The sequence below is a fragment of the Talpa europaea genome, assembly GCF_964194135.1.
Source record: "Talpa europaea genome assembly, chromosome: 10".
In the NCBI taxonomy this organism is placed as follows: Eukaryota; Metazoa; Chordata; class Mammalia; order Eulipotyphla; family Talpidae; genus Talpa; species Talpa europaea.
Window position 1 is genome coordinate 43,064,210 of NC_140077.1, and position 12,258 is coordinate 43,076,467.

Sequence of the window (12,258 nt, forward strand, 5' to 3'; positions counted from 1 at the left end):
GTATTCTGGGGTCAAAGTAACATTTTCCAGAACCTAGACTTCTCTAGACTCACCAGGTCCCTCCCCAAAATTTGCTACAGCTACTGCCTGCCCCCTCCTCTCTACCCAGAGCACCCTCCCACCAGCAGCAGCTGTGATGCAAAGGATAAAGTCATCAATTTGGATCTCCACTAGGCTTAAATAATGAAATCAGGGCATCCGCTGCTTATATGTCCTTTCCTTCTCCTCTGTGGGCCCATCTGGACAATGTTGAGGGTGGCCCAGGTTTATAAGTGTTATTACAGCTCTGACATTCAGTGACTTAAAAGAGATGGCATTCCCTCTGGATTCCACAGGTCCCAATAATCCTCAGCTGGGGGAGGAGCCTCCTGAAGCCCTGTGCCTCCTGTCTCTGCAGCTCCATGGCCACCTGTGTGCTTTTCCAGGGGATCCTCTTCCTTCTGCTGCCCACACTCACCCCTGCCCTCTGCAACACCTTCAAATACTCTGCATGCAGTAGACACAAGAATTTTGTGCCCGGCACATGGCTGGCAGGGGAGGGAGTAGACATGACCAGTCTCAAGCGCTCAGGCGCCTTCCCAGTGGACACAACCCACTATCTGCAGCCAGACAGCACCTGCACCCTCTGCAAGAACATCCTGCAGGATGACACCCTCCAGTGCTTACCCGTGGCCCTCACGCACTGGCGTGCCCAGTCCTCTGTTTGCCAGCACAAGGTAGTTAGAGCCAAGGTCACCTCTGTCGAGGGTGTGGCGTGGGATGCAGCTAGCAACATCCACAATGACTGGCGGATGGAGCCAGATGTGACTCCTAAGCCCACGGTCAATGCACCCATGTCCATGGCTGGTTTGCACTCCGAGGCAGTTAAATTTACAGCAGAGAAAACCGACCAAAACGAGTACATCTTCAGCAAGGATGAGGTGGAGTGTCAATTTTACAGATGTGCTTCAGGGGGCCATGGAGGGGGCATGAAAAAAAGGTGGGAAATTTAGAGTGGTCTAAAAGCCCAGGAATGGCAGGTTGGGAATGGAGAGACTCCCTCCATCAGGAGGAAACTGCAATCCTGGTTCTCACACATGAGTGGTACAGTGCCCTATGGCCTCACCTCCTGTAGTCCAGATCTGGAAGCGCCCAGGCAGAGAACAGGTAGAGGGAAGCTAGCAAGCTGTGCCCAAGAACATGAGGCTGTTGAGGTCGTCCCATAATCCCCTCATCTATGAGCATTGGCACTCCTGTGGGGTCCTTCCTGCATGGGGCAGAGACAGGAGACCTGGTTGTGTCCCTCCCATCACTGACTTCATTTGTCCTTCCATCTACTATTTAAGTCTGACACTGTGCTGGGCATTAAGGCATTAGGCTCTGTGCTGGGCATGAGGACTCTAGCGCTGAACAATTGCAATCACCCCCAGCCCTTGGGACCCAGATTCCAACCTGAGAAATGCATGGACTCCAGAGTCACCCAGTCTGATTTCTTATACCTGGGCCCCAACTTTCCCTCAGGGTGAGACTGGGCACCTATGTGGCCAGAGCTGTCAGGGGTCCACGCATGCAGATCCCAATCAAGTGGACAGATAGGCCGCAGCAACAGGACTACCTTCCAAAACCAGAACACACCATCAGTATAGTAGCATCCCTTTTTATAATTAGAAAATAAGGAGAAAAGAAAAATCTTTATTTTGAAAAGGAAAGTGCAAACTTATATACCAAGTCCTTATCACTGCAGGAAAACAGACAGAAAGGGTTTCTCTGCGGGCTCAGTGATTCAGTTGTTTAGGCTTTGGAGCCAGACCACCCGGACTCAAGTCCTAGTTCGGCCACTTCCCTGTGACCTTGGGCCATGTTGAGGGAGTTATTGAATGGGGAAAATACTACCCACTACTGGACCTCTTGTTTTTCTCTCCCTCAGTTTGAAACTAGTACACAACCCCCCACTGCACCCTGAATTCAAAAAGGCCCTCAGGGCCCTACTCCCTGAATTCCACAGAGACTGAGTACTTCGGGCTTATCTCCAACTACGGCACCCACTTTATCCGGTCCATGAAGCTGGGTGGCCGGATCTCGACCCTCACGGCCCTGCGCACCTGTGAACTGGTCTTACAGGGATTGACAGCCAAGGAGGTGGAGGATTGCCTGGCTGTCGAAGCTGAGGTCAGCATAGGCTTCCAGGTCAGGTCTTCAGCAGAATTCAAGGCCTGTGAGGAGAAGGGGAAGAACAGCAAGATAACAAACTCCTTCCACCAGACCTTCCGGGAACGTTATGTTGACTTAGTTGGTGGCCACCATGCTTCCTCGCATGACCTGCTGTTTGGGAACCATGCCAAGCCCGAGCAGTTCTCACAATGGGTAAACTCGCTGAAGGACACCCCAGGTCTTGTGGACTACACCTTGGAGCCTCTGCATGTGCTGCTGAAGAGACAGGACCCGCACCGAGAGGCCCTGAGGCAGGCCGTGAGCAAGTACGTGTTGCACAGGGCTCGCTGGAGGGACTGCAGCAAGCCCTGCCCTGAGGGGCAGCAGAAGAGCCACAAAGACCCGTGCCAGTGCCTGTGCCATGGAACTCACCAACCACGGCTGCTGTCCTCGCAAGAGGGGACTGGCACACCTGGAGCTTAAGAACCTCCAGACGAGAGGCCTGAGGGGAGACTGGACCACTGAAACAGACGCTTATGTGAAGGCCTTCTTCGGCGACCAGGAGCTGAGGACAAGCACAGTGTGGAACAACAACAAGCCCACCTGGCGAACAACGCCGGTCTTTCAGAATGTGGTCCTGGAAATGGGGAGGCCCCTGAGAGTGCAGGTCTGGGACGAAGACCATGGCTGGGGTGATGACCTTCTCATCTCATATGACTCAGAACCAAAATCTGGGTCATACGAGGTGAACTGCAACCTAAGCCAAGGTCACCTGAAATTCTCCTACCAAGTCAAGTGCCTGCACCACCTTGGGGGGGGGGATTCCTGCATGTACTATGCACTCCAAGGGCGTCTAGGTGAGCCTCCAGGAAACAGGAGTGGGGCATCGTGGTGAGAACAGCAGGCCAGAGAGGACCAGAATGTCTGGCCTAACAGGGTTCTTTTTTTTTTAATTTTTCACATTTTGTTCATTTTTCAGCATTTGCTTCCTCCATCACCTCACATGTAGTCCCCATAGAATTCCTTCCCCAATGCACCCGTGCACCATCACCTCAGTCCCCTGTGCTCCTCCCTCCCTCCCTCGTATCCTTCTCCCTAGTCCTCCTGCCCTTTCAAAATGGAAAATAAATAAATAAATTCTTAAAATGATGTGATAGTGCTGAAGAGAGCGACAAACAGGGCACAGAGATAGACTTCTGTTAGCAACCCTATACAAAAGGACTGACATTCACCCCAAGGGCAGGCAGATAATACAAATAAATTGCCTTTTTTCTTTTGTTGGAAATGTGGGAACCCAAAATATTTTGTGCCCAGTAACTCTATGATTTGAGAAACAACAACATATACTTAGTGATAAATGGCAGTGGACATTCATGTCCCAGCTGGGTGACAATAGGAACATTGCGGACTATGGTGAATGGAAGAACATCTCTAAAGTTGGCCTGCAGCTCTGCATCAGCACAATGGTCCCTTGCAGAGTAGGAGCCCATGATTTCCAGCCTTCCGGCTTCTTAAAATACCCGGAAATCCCTTTTGATTTCTGATTATTAGCAATTCACTTCACTCTTTAAAAACAACACAATGTAGGCAAATCTGGTACAAAACAAAGAGAACATGGTAATGGGCCATAACTGTACCAGAGCAATTGATTTGAAAAACTCTAATTTTAATAGAACCCTTTTGACAGTTTGAAAAGCTTCTCCTATCCCACAATCTGAGGTGGAGAACCAGTAGTTCCAATAAGATGGTATCTGAGGGTCTCCTGGCTTTGGCAGGCAATCAACCCCAGAGCCTCCTGTTCTGATATATCAGTAAATGGCCTTTGTTTCATGCACCCGGACACAGGTCTCAGAACACAGCCCTGTGGGGTGGGCGGCAAAACTCAGGGTGGCCTCCAAGACATGAGAGGATGTGGCTTTGCCAGACCATTGCAGAGGGGCTCAGAACTACAGGCACAACATTCCTGACTTATTGCAAACTCCCTACACTTTAATCCCTTTGGGTTTTGTGTGATCCAGCAGCTCAAATGCCCAGCCCTGAATCACCAAGTGGGGCGGGAGGTATGGTGAGTTTGATAAGTCCAGTTGCAACCACCGTTCTCACACGTTTCCGTTCACAGCCTCACACCAAAACAGGGGCACAAGAAAAATCTTGAAACTTCACACTCGCTGCTGTGCTTATTGAAAATAAACATGGGTGTGGGCCATACCTTTGGGGTTAAGGAAGCAGGGGCAGGGTGGGCCTGGCTCCCGGACAGCTCCAATAAGGATGGGAGTCGTTCATGTGCCCTGGTGGTCAGTGACTCAGGCAAGTCTCTCCGCTGCCTGGGCTGCCCCAAAGGACACTACTTTTCTACTTCCTCTTGGGACTGTTTAGAGGGAGGAGGCCTTGAGCCTTTCTGGAAGGTGAGTTCTACAAGAGGGGTCCTGAAAGGTCATCTGCTTGGCCCTGCTGGTTTTACATGTAGGGAAAGTGAGACCCCAAAGAAGGGATTTAACTGTGGCCACCGAAGTTCGTGGCAGGGCCAAGTCTTGAGTCCTGGGGACTACAGTCTGAATAAAACTTAGGGAGGCCAATAGAATCTGGGAAGGAGGACTCTTGGGGGGAAGGTGTGGTGAGACCGAGGAGAAGGAATGGCCCCTGTAAAGGGAAGGAAGCAGTGTCACCCTAAGTCCTAACTCAAGGCCCCCCATGACATTTTTTGTTTCACCCCACTTGAGGCCCACCTGAGGCCCCTTGGGTAACCCTCCACTATGCCAGCTCTCTTCCTTTTGCTGGCCCCAGAGGGCACAGGAGGCTGACCTGCCTGAGCTGGTCAGTGGGCAGGAGATGGGGGTCTGCAGAGATTAGGGCATCTACTCCTCTCAGTGTCCCTCAGTCAGGGGGTGCTTTGAGAAGCTGTGGACACCAGTGTTCTTTATTCCCCCACATCTGTCACGTGTCACATTTCTGCCTTCTCATATTGCCTCCTTCTGCCTCTGTAGCTCGGGCCATCAATGACTCTTGCCTGGAATAGTCTTCCTCCAGTTCCTCCATGATCTCTAGATTCCCATCTACCCCTCCCTGTCCCATCACCCCACAACACCATAGCCCCGCAGGCCCCACTCCAAGGCAACCCCCACAACTCTGCCTGAGGAACACCTGCAATTCACTCTGCCTGCCCCATCGGAAGGTGAAAGTGCTAGGGGATAGTGAACATGCCTAGTCCAGCTCAGAACAGCCTTCAACCAATGGCCAGTGGGAGGTGGTATATGAACACCCCAGCCCTCTCCCCATTGGCAAGAATAATGCTGAGGGGAGTAGTCTGTGCTGGCTCCCAGAGATGCCGACAAGATCAAACTCCAGTTACCACAGCCGTAACTTGCTTGACTGCACATGCTCTATTTGCTGTCTCCCTCCCAGGCTCAATTTCCCACTCTACTGGTTGTTTCTGGAATCGCCTCCCATATAAACAACCTACCTGTGAATCCTCATCTCAAGGTCAGACTCAGGACATCAGCTAAGACACACATCTGACCACACCATTGCCTTGCTTAAAACCTTCATTGACTCCTTGTGCTCTTGAGATAAAGCACAATCCTCCCAAAATGACCCACAGGCCCGGCCTGCTAGCTTTGCTCTCAATTCGGTCCCCACTAAGCTCTGCGTCACTGAGCTGATTGGTTCCTCTATTGGCCATGCCTCTCTCTTGCCCTTCACACACGCTGCCTCCTCTTTCTGGAACTTTTCTCCTCAGGAGAAAAGACCCTGAGTAAGTCCACTAGCCTTCAGATTTCAACTTCAAAGGCAGCTTCCTCCAGGAAGACTTCCCTGACTGCCAAGTCTAGGTCATGGCCCCTAGAACACTGCTTCCATGTTTCCCCATCATAGCACTGTGAGACCCAGGGCCACTCCTATCTTAGTCATAATTGAATCATCTAGTCCAGTGCCTGACATAAATTTATGCTTTAAAAAAATGTTGGATGGATGGTTAGATGGGTGAATGAATGAAATCCACCAAAGAATCTTCTAGCCTCTGCTTGAACTCTCCCAGATCATTACCTCTGGAGGTAGTTATTCTACTTGAGCTACCTTGAGCTTTCATGTTCTAACCATGACCTGTCATATTACACAAAAGCCTGCTTTCTAAACCCTCCAGGCCCAGTGGTGGCTTGGTTGGGCAGAACGACCACTATGCTGACTCATGTCCAGGCAGCCGTGCCTCTCACACCTCCCCTTTGAAGGAGCCACAGAAGGGCCACTCACTGTCAAGGTGGTGGTCAGGTGGACTGGGCCAGCTGCCCTCCTCTCTGTTACTGACAACAGAAGTGAGGCCCCTCTGTGGCAGGTGAAGAGCATTTCTTACTTGTTACCAACCCTGCCCTCTTGTTTCTCAATGAGCCCTACCACCAGCTGAGTTGGGTCCAACGGAGCAGTTTTTGCTCAGGGTACTGCTAGTGCCCCCTTGGCCTAGGTAGGTTGTAGTAGGGCCAGGCTCACCACCTTAACCTGCTCGTGGGATTCCTCTCCCCCTACACCTCTCCCCTTGCTCACACCTGACCGTGAGATTCTTTCCATCCCAGCCATCCACATCCCAGGATGCCACAGACATAAGTGGGGCAAACAGCATCCTCCTGACTTCACACTGTCTGAGCTGGGTCACAGATCACATGCTCATGGGGTGCTTAGGGTTTGTGTCACACAGAAAGACATCAATCACTGTCACAAAAAGGACCCTCGAGAGTAGCCAAGGACTGACATCCAACACAGAGTAGCAGGGCCAGCTGGGTACAGGGCCTGAGGGACATGGACTGGGTTCTCGCACCACTGTGGCTGTGATGACGGAGAGGGAGATGCAGGAAAATGAAATGACACAGCCACACATTCACCACATGTTAACCATAGTGATCTAGCCCATGAACTTTGATTTTTTTTAAAGATTCATTTATTTATACAAGAACCGGGGTACAGGCCAGATGTGCAGGAGGGTGAGAGGATTCACCAGAGACAAAGCGGGGAACAGAGCAGGCAGACTGACGAAATACACTGCTGAGGGGAGCAGCTGGCGGGACAGGAGAGATCTGCCACGCCATGTGGGATTCTCGCTGGACGGCCGGGAATGAACCTGCACTGCAGAGGCTGCACACAGCTCACAGGGCGGCACTCAATCACCTGCGCCACAGGGGAGGCCCTGAACTTTGATTTTGATGTGACTTTGAGCCCCAACTCAATCAGCTCTCTTTAGTACATCGCAATCTCGGAAAACGCGGCTGAGGCCCCAGGGTGTGCCATGTAAAATGAGTGCCTAGAACAATGATTGTTGTACCACTTTCCAGCTTGAGTTGGGGGCCGGGCCCTGATTGAACCCGTCATCTAGACCCTGACTCTCAGTGGGCATGGCCGAATGGACCCAATAGCCCCATCACCCCAAACCTGCTCCGCGGACATCCTCCATGACACCACTTTTCCAGGATTGGAAGAAGCTCTGCTGCTTAGCCTTTCTCTTCCCAAAGGGCCCAACAGGCAACCCAGCTGGCCAGACTCGAAAGAGCTGCTATTGTTTTGACGGGTATATGGGAATTTGTTTACTCTGGGCCTCCCACTCACATCTGGACTCACAATGACCCTCCACCACAGCTGGTTCCGGTTTCCCTTAAAGGAGCAGTGACACGTCACCTGCTGGCAGGACGCGGCTTGCCCCTGGGAGCCCAAACTCCTGTGAGACTCAGCGGTCATGACATGAGGTTGCCCCTCCGTCTCCCTTTCCTCCTGCTCCATCAGCAGCTTTAGGTCTGGGAGCTCCGCCCAAGGTCCTGCCACGCGGGAGGCCCTAACGAAGCGAGGACCCTGATCATTTTATAGAGCATTTCTCCAGTCGGCGCAGTGGAGAAAGACCTCGCTGCCGCTCCTCGCCGCTCCGGTCCATTATTTTTCTCTCACTCACACCCAAATGAAATAATAAATGACAGCTCTTGGCCTGTTTCAAGGACTGTACTTGCGTGAGTCCATTTGCTCTTGCCAACAACTTTCTGAGGTGACTGGACTCAACCCCTTCTTAGAAAGCTGGGGGCTTCCTCTCACACGGGCTCCAAACCTCCTCCACCAGCCCCGGCGCCCGACTCCTGAAATGCTGGTCGTGAATCTCACGCTGCCTCCCTCTCTCCCGCATTGTCCTCCAAACCCTCCTCACCGCCTCGCCCTGAGGTAGCTCGCAAGACCCTGCCACTTCTGTTCTTTCCAATGCTACGAGCATTTCTCATTCAGCATTTGCCATTCGTGGCTTAAGTGCAGTCACAAGGTTGCATGAGCATCACCTCCATCTCTGCCTGAAGATGGTCATGGTCTCTCACGCAAACTCTCTCCCCAAGAAACAGTACCTTCCCCTTCTCTCCACCCTCCGACCCGGTCACCTCTCTTCTACCGTCTGGCTCTGTGAATTGGCCTGTTCAAGGCCCCTGCCTTGAGTGGAGTCGGGGAATATGGCCTCTTTCACTTAGCACACTGTCCCGAGGTCCACGCGTGTGCGGGTGGCAGGACTTCGGCCCTGTGATGGCTGAACACGTCCCAGGGCAGGGACACAGCACTCCATGCCTCACCCACAATGGGCACTCGGGGTGTTTCCACCCTTGGGCTACCGTGAATTATGCTGTTATGACCACTGGGGTACAAGTATCTGTTTAAGTCGCTGCTTTCGCTTCTTTTAGACATCTACTCAAGGGAGGAATGGCTAGACTTTGTCAGGTTATGTCGAACCCTCTGAGGAGCACCACACTGTTTCCCATAACCTGCCGCTGGCTTCTCAGCTAGCTGCTGCCTTGACCTTCCAGTGCCCACCTTCCCACCCGCCAAACGAGACACAACCCCACATCCAGCTCAGCTCTCCGGCATGGGAGACACCACCCTTGTGCTGATGACCTGGACATGGCATTTCCAAGCCTTCCCAGGCATTAAGGGCCTAGTCCTCTCTCACCACTCTGCCCACCCCTTAGAGTTCTCCCCTTGAACAATGGACGCCTCCCTGTACGCTCTCTCATTCTGTCTTATCACCATTTCCATAGCCCTTACCACAGGCGTGACATAGTAGGGGCTCAATAAACACTGTTGAGGCCCTCCCCAGTGGTACAGGGAGTTGAGCACTGTGCTGTGAAGCTGTACAAATTGCCTGCAGCGTGGGGTCAAATCCCAGCCAGCCAGGGAGAAACCCACATGGCGCAGCAGACTGCTCCAGCATGGCCCGCTGTTCCCATCAGCATTGTCTTAGGTGCATCTGCCTGTTCTGCTCCCTGCTCTGTCTCTGGTGAATTCTCTCACTCTCCCAAACCTCTGACTCTACCCCAGTTCTTTTATAATAAATCTATGAAAAAAAAAATCCCTCTTTAAAAAAAAAAAATAAGCACTGTTGATTGAATGAATGATGCTGACGTGCTTCCCCGTACAGGACCATGAGCTCATTGAGGGTAGGGACCACGGCGTCTCTATCTCAGTATTTCCACCAAGCCTGGTGTGAAAGGGAAATCCCCAACAAGAAAGCACTGTCGGGCCACAGTGAATGAACATGGCTGAGAACTGAGGACCCATGGTTTGTGGAGGGGGCAGGGCTGCAGTGAGATGGGGAGGGTGAGAAAAAGGGAGCCTGGAGCCCTGGTCCTGAGAATAAGGAGTGAGGAGGCTGGGGGTGAGGGGTGCAGCTGGAGGGAATCCCTCCTCCCTCTGGGCTCTCTTTGAGGGCAACTTTCCCCCACTGCCCCTCCCCCCCAAGAAAGACCAATTCTCCCCTTTTACTTGAAACAATGTGAGACCCTCAGCCCGGAGAGCTGCTATGTTTGAAAAGGGGGCCTTGACCCAGAGGGAAGCCAGGGGGCCCTGCTCTGGCACATGAGCCTGAAAGGCACACGAGGGGAGGATGGGCTTCAAGGGCTGCTTTGCTTTTACCTTTTACTTTTCCATTTCTTAAGTACCTGCTGTGGGACAGGCCCCCCCCCCCCCCCCCCCCCCCCCCCCCCGCATTATTTCATTTACTTGTCCTGAGAGCCCCACCTTACCGCTGAGGAAACTGAAGCTGAGGAAGGCTTCCTAACGCCCCCTGGCTGCCTAGTGCTGGGAAAGCTGCTGCCAATGGCTCTGGGTTTGCGCCCAGCTTCTGCTTCCCATTGACACCCCAGCCTGGCTGCCCTCGGCCACTGCAGACCCCAAGCAATATTCACTGCCCTAAGCTCCCCCTGCCTCCCCCCAGCCAGCGCAGAGGGTCTCCCGGGGTCTCTTCCTTCTCTCTGGCTCCTCACTCCCTCCATTCTGGCCCATCTTACATGGAAGGGTCCTTGCCCACCATGGCCAGGGCCTTCTGGACTCCTCAGTATTTGGAAACAATCCCCACAGGCTGCACAGAGCTCTCCAGGGGCTAGAAGTTAGGGCACAGGTGGTTCCCTTCCCGGGGCCCCCACAGAACCAGCCCCCCAGCTCCCATGCCCACCTCTAGACCAGAAGAGCACTGGGAAGGCCAGACTTGGGAATGCCCGAGCCAGAAGGACAAGCAGGGAGCAGCATCTACCGGGCGTCCCTCTGTGGGGTGCGCTGGACTGGGCACGCCGACCTCCTTCTGTCTCCCTGACCCCTCCACTTGCAAGCAGGACAGATGGGGGCCTGCTCACGGTCATACACCCGGGGCCAGACGGGCCCACCCTTCTAATTCTAAAAAGCACCACCGCCTTCTCATTCCAAGGGCCCTCCTCACCCAAGGGGGCAGCATTTGCTGGAGGCAGCTGTGGGCGAGGGGGCACCCAGAGTACAGGACTTCAGGCTGGCTAGAACCCTCTCCTCACCCCTTACAGAGCGAGCCGGGTGGAGGTGAAAGAGGAGGCTGTGTTGAAGCTGGAGCAGGCTGTCCACGTGTAAACATCTGTTTATAATTCAAAACACAAAACAGAAAGATGGTTTGCTGAGCTAGTTCACAGGCAAAGTAGACGGCAGGGAATGATAGAGCTTTGTTAGGAACCCAAATTGCTTTCAAGTCCTTTGGACGTCATTAAAACCATACAAATGTGCTTATTCAGCAAACCATGCAAATTAGCTTATAAACCCTGAGTAATCCTTGGCGATCAGTATCTGCGACATGAAGCAGGTGCTGTGGGGACCCCAGCTGGGTCATACAGTAGCTTTTTCTTGGTTTTCATCTGTCGTGTATATGAAAATGATATTAGGGTTTTGCTTGAGAAGGTTCCATGATTTCGACATTCTGTTTTTTTCTTCCCTAATTACATCTCACAACTATTTCCAAAAAGCATGTCTTTGTTTACTGTCTTCGTAGTATCCACAAAACTGTGCAAAAAGGCCCTTATTGATTCCATCTGGAGGGAACAGCATACCCAAGCCTTCCCAGACAGATGTGTGTGGTGGGCTACACTCTCACTTACTAAGTGACCTGGAGCCAGTGGTTCCCTCTCCGAGTCCACAGTTCGTCATGTGTTGCCTGGACACGCTGGCAGTTAAGGCAGTTTCAGATCACACATATACCCATGTGTGGGGCAGGATGGGATGCAGAAGCAGTGGCCAGTGTGCAGGGCACCCAGCGCTAGAAAGGGCCCCTGCTGTGGGCTGACACCTCTCCTGCCCCAGGTCCTTCAGATGGCTGAGGGCTACCTCTTAATCAAAGGAGGTGAGATAGAGAGGGAGCAGAGTGGACTGAAACAATTTTTCAGGTGTACATGAGATGCTCTATACAATCTACTCTCTCAGGAAACACACAGACTCCTCTGCGTGGGGAGCCTCAGGGACAAAAGGACCCCTGTCTGTAGCCTGCTTCTCCGGTCTGCTACTGTCACCTCCCTGCCAGGAGACCTGCTCTGGCTGGAGCCAACATTCCTCCTCCTCAAATCTTCCTTGGAAAATCTCAGTAAGACATCTCGATCCTGCTTGTCTGCAGACAAGGAGTGAGTAGGCCAGAGCACTGGAGGAGGGGAACCAAGGCAGGAGGGACAAGCCTGTCCCCAGTACAACAGCCTAATGCAGGAGAGAGGGGCAGAGAAGCCCAGGGATGGGGCCACTACCACAGGGCCCCCATCACACCCCTACCACCAAGTGCTTCCACAGCCCCCACTGCCAGGGCTTCCCTTCCCAGGGGATTGGAAACTTCAGGATGCTTGACCCTCAGAG

The 12,258-nt window shown here is 52.9% G+C and overlaps 1 pseudogene across 1 annotated transcript; it reads left to right on the forward strand.

Annotated features, from left to right (window-relative positions):
• The first annotated feature begins 548 nt into the window (after positions 1–548).
• On the forward strand, positions 549–3,025 carry LOC311178707 (perforin-1-like; annotated as a pseudogene). The gene is made up of 2 exons: positions 549–979; positions 1,907–3,025. The product of its transcript is annotated as a perforin-1-like (transcript).
• Positions 3,026–12,258: the final 9,233 nt, after the last annotated feature.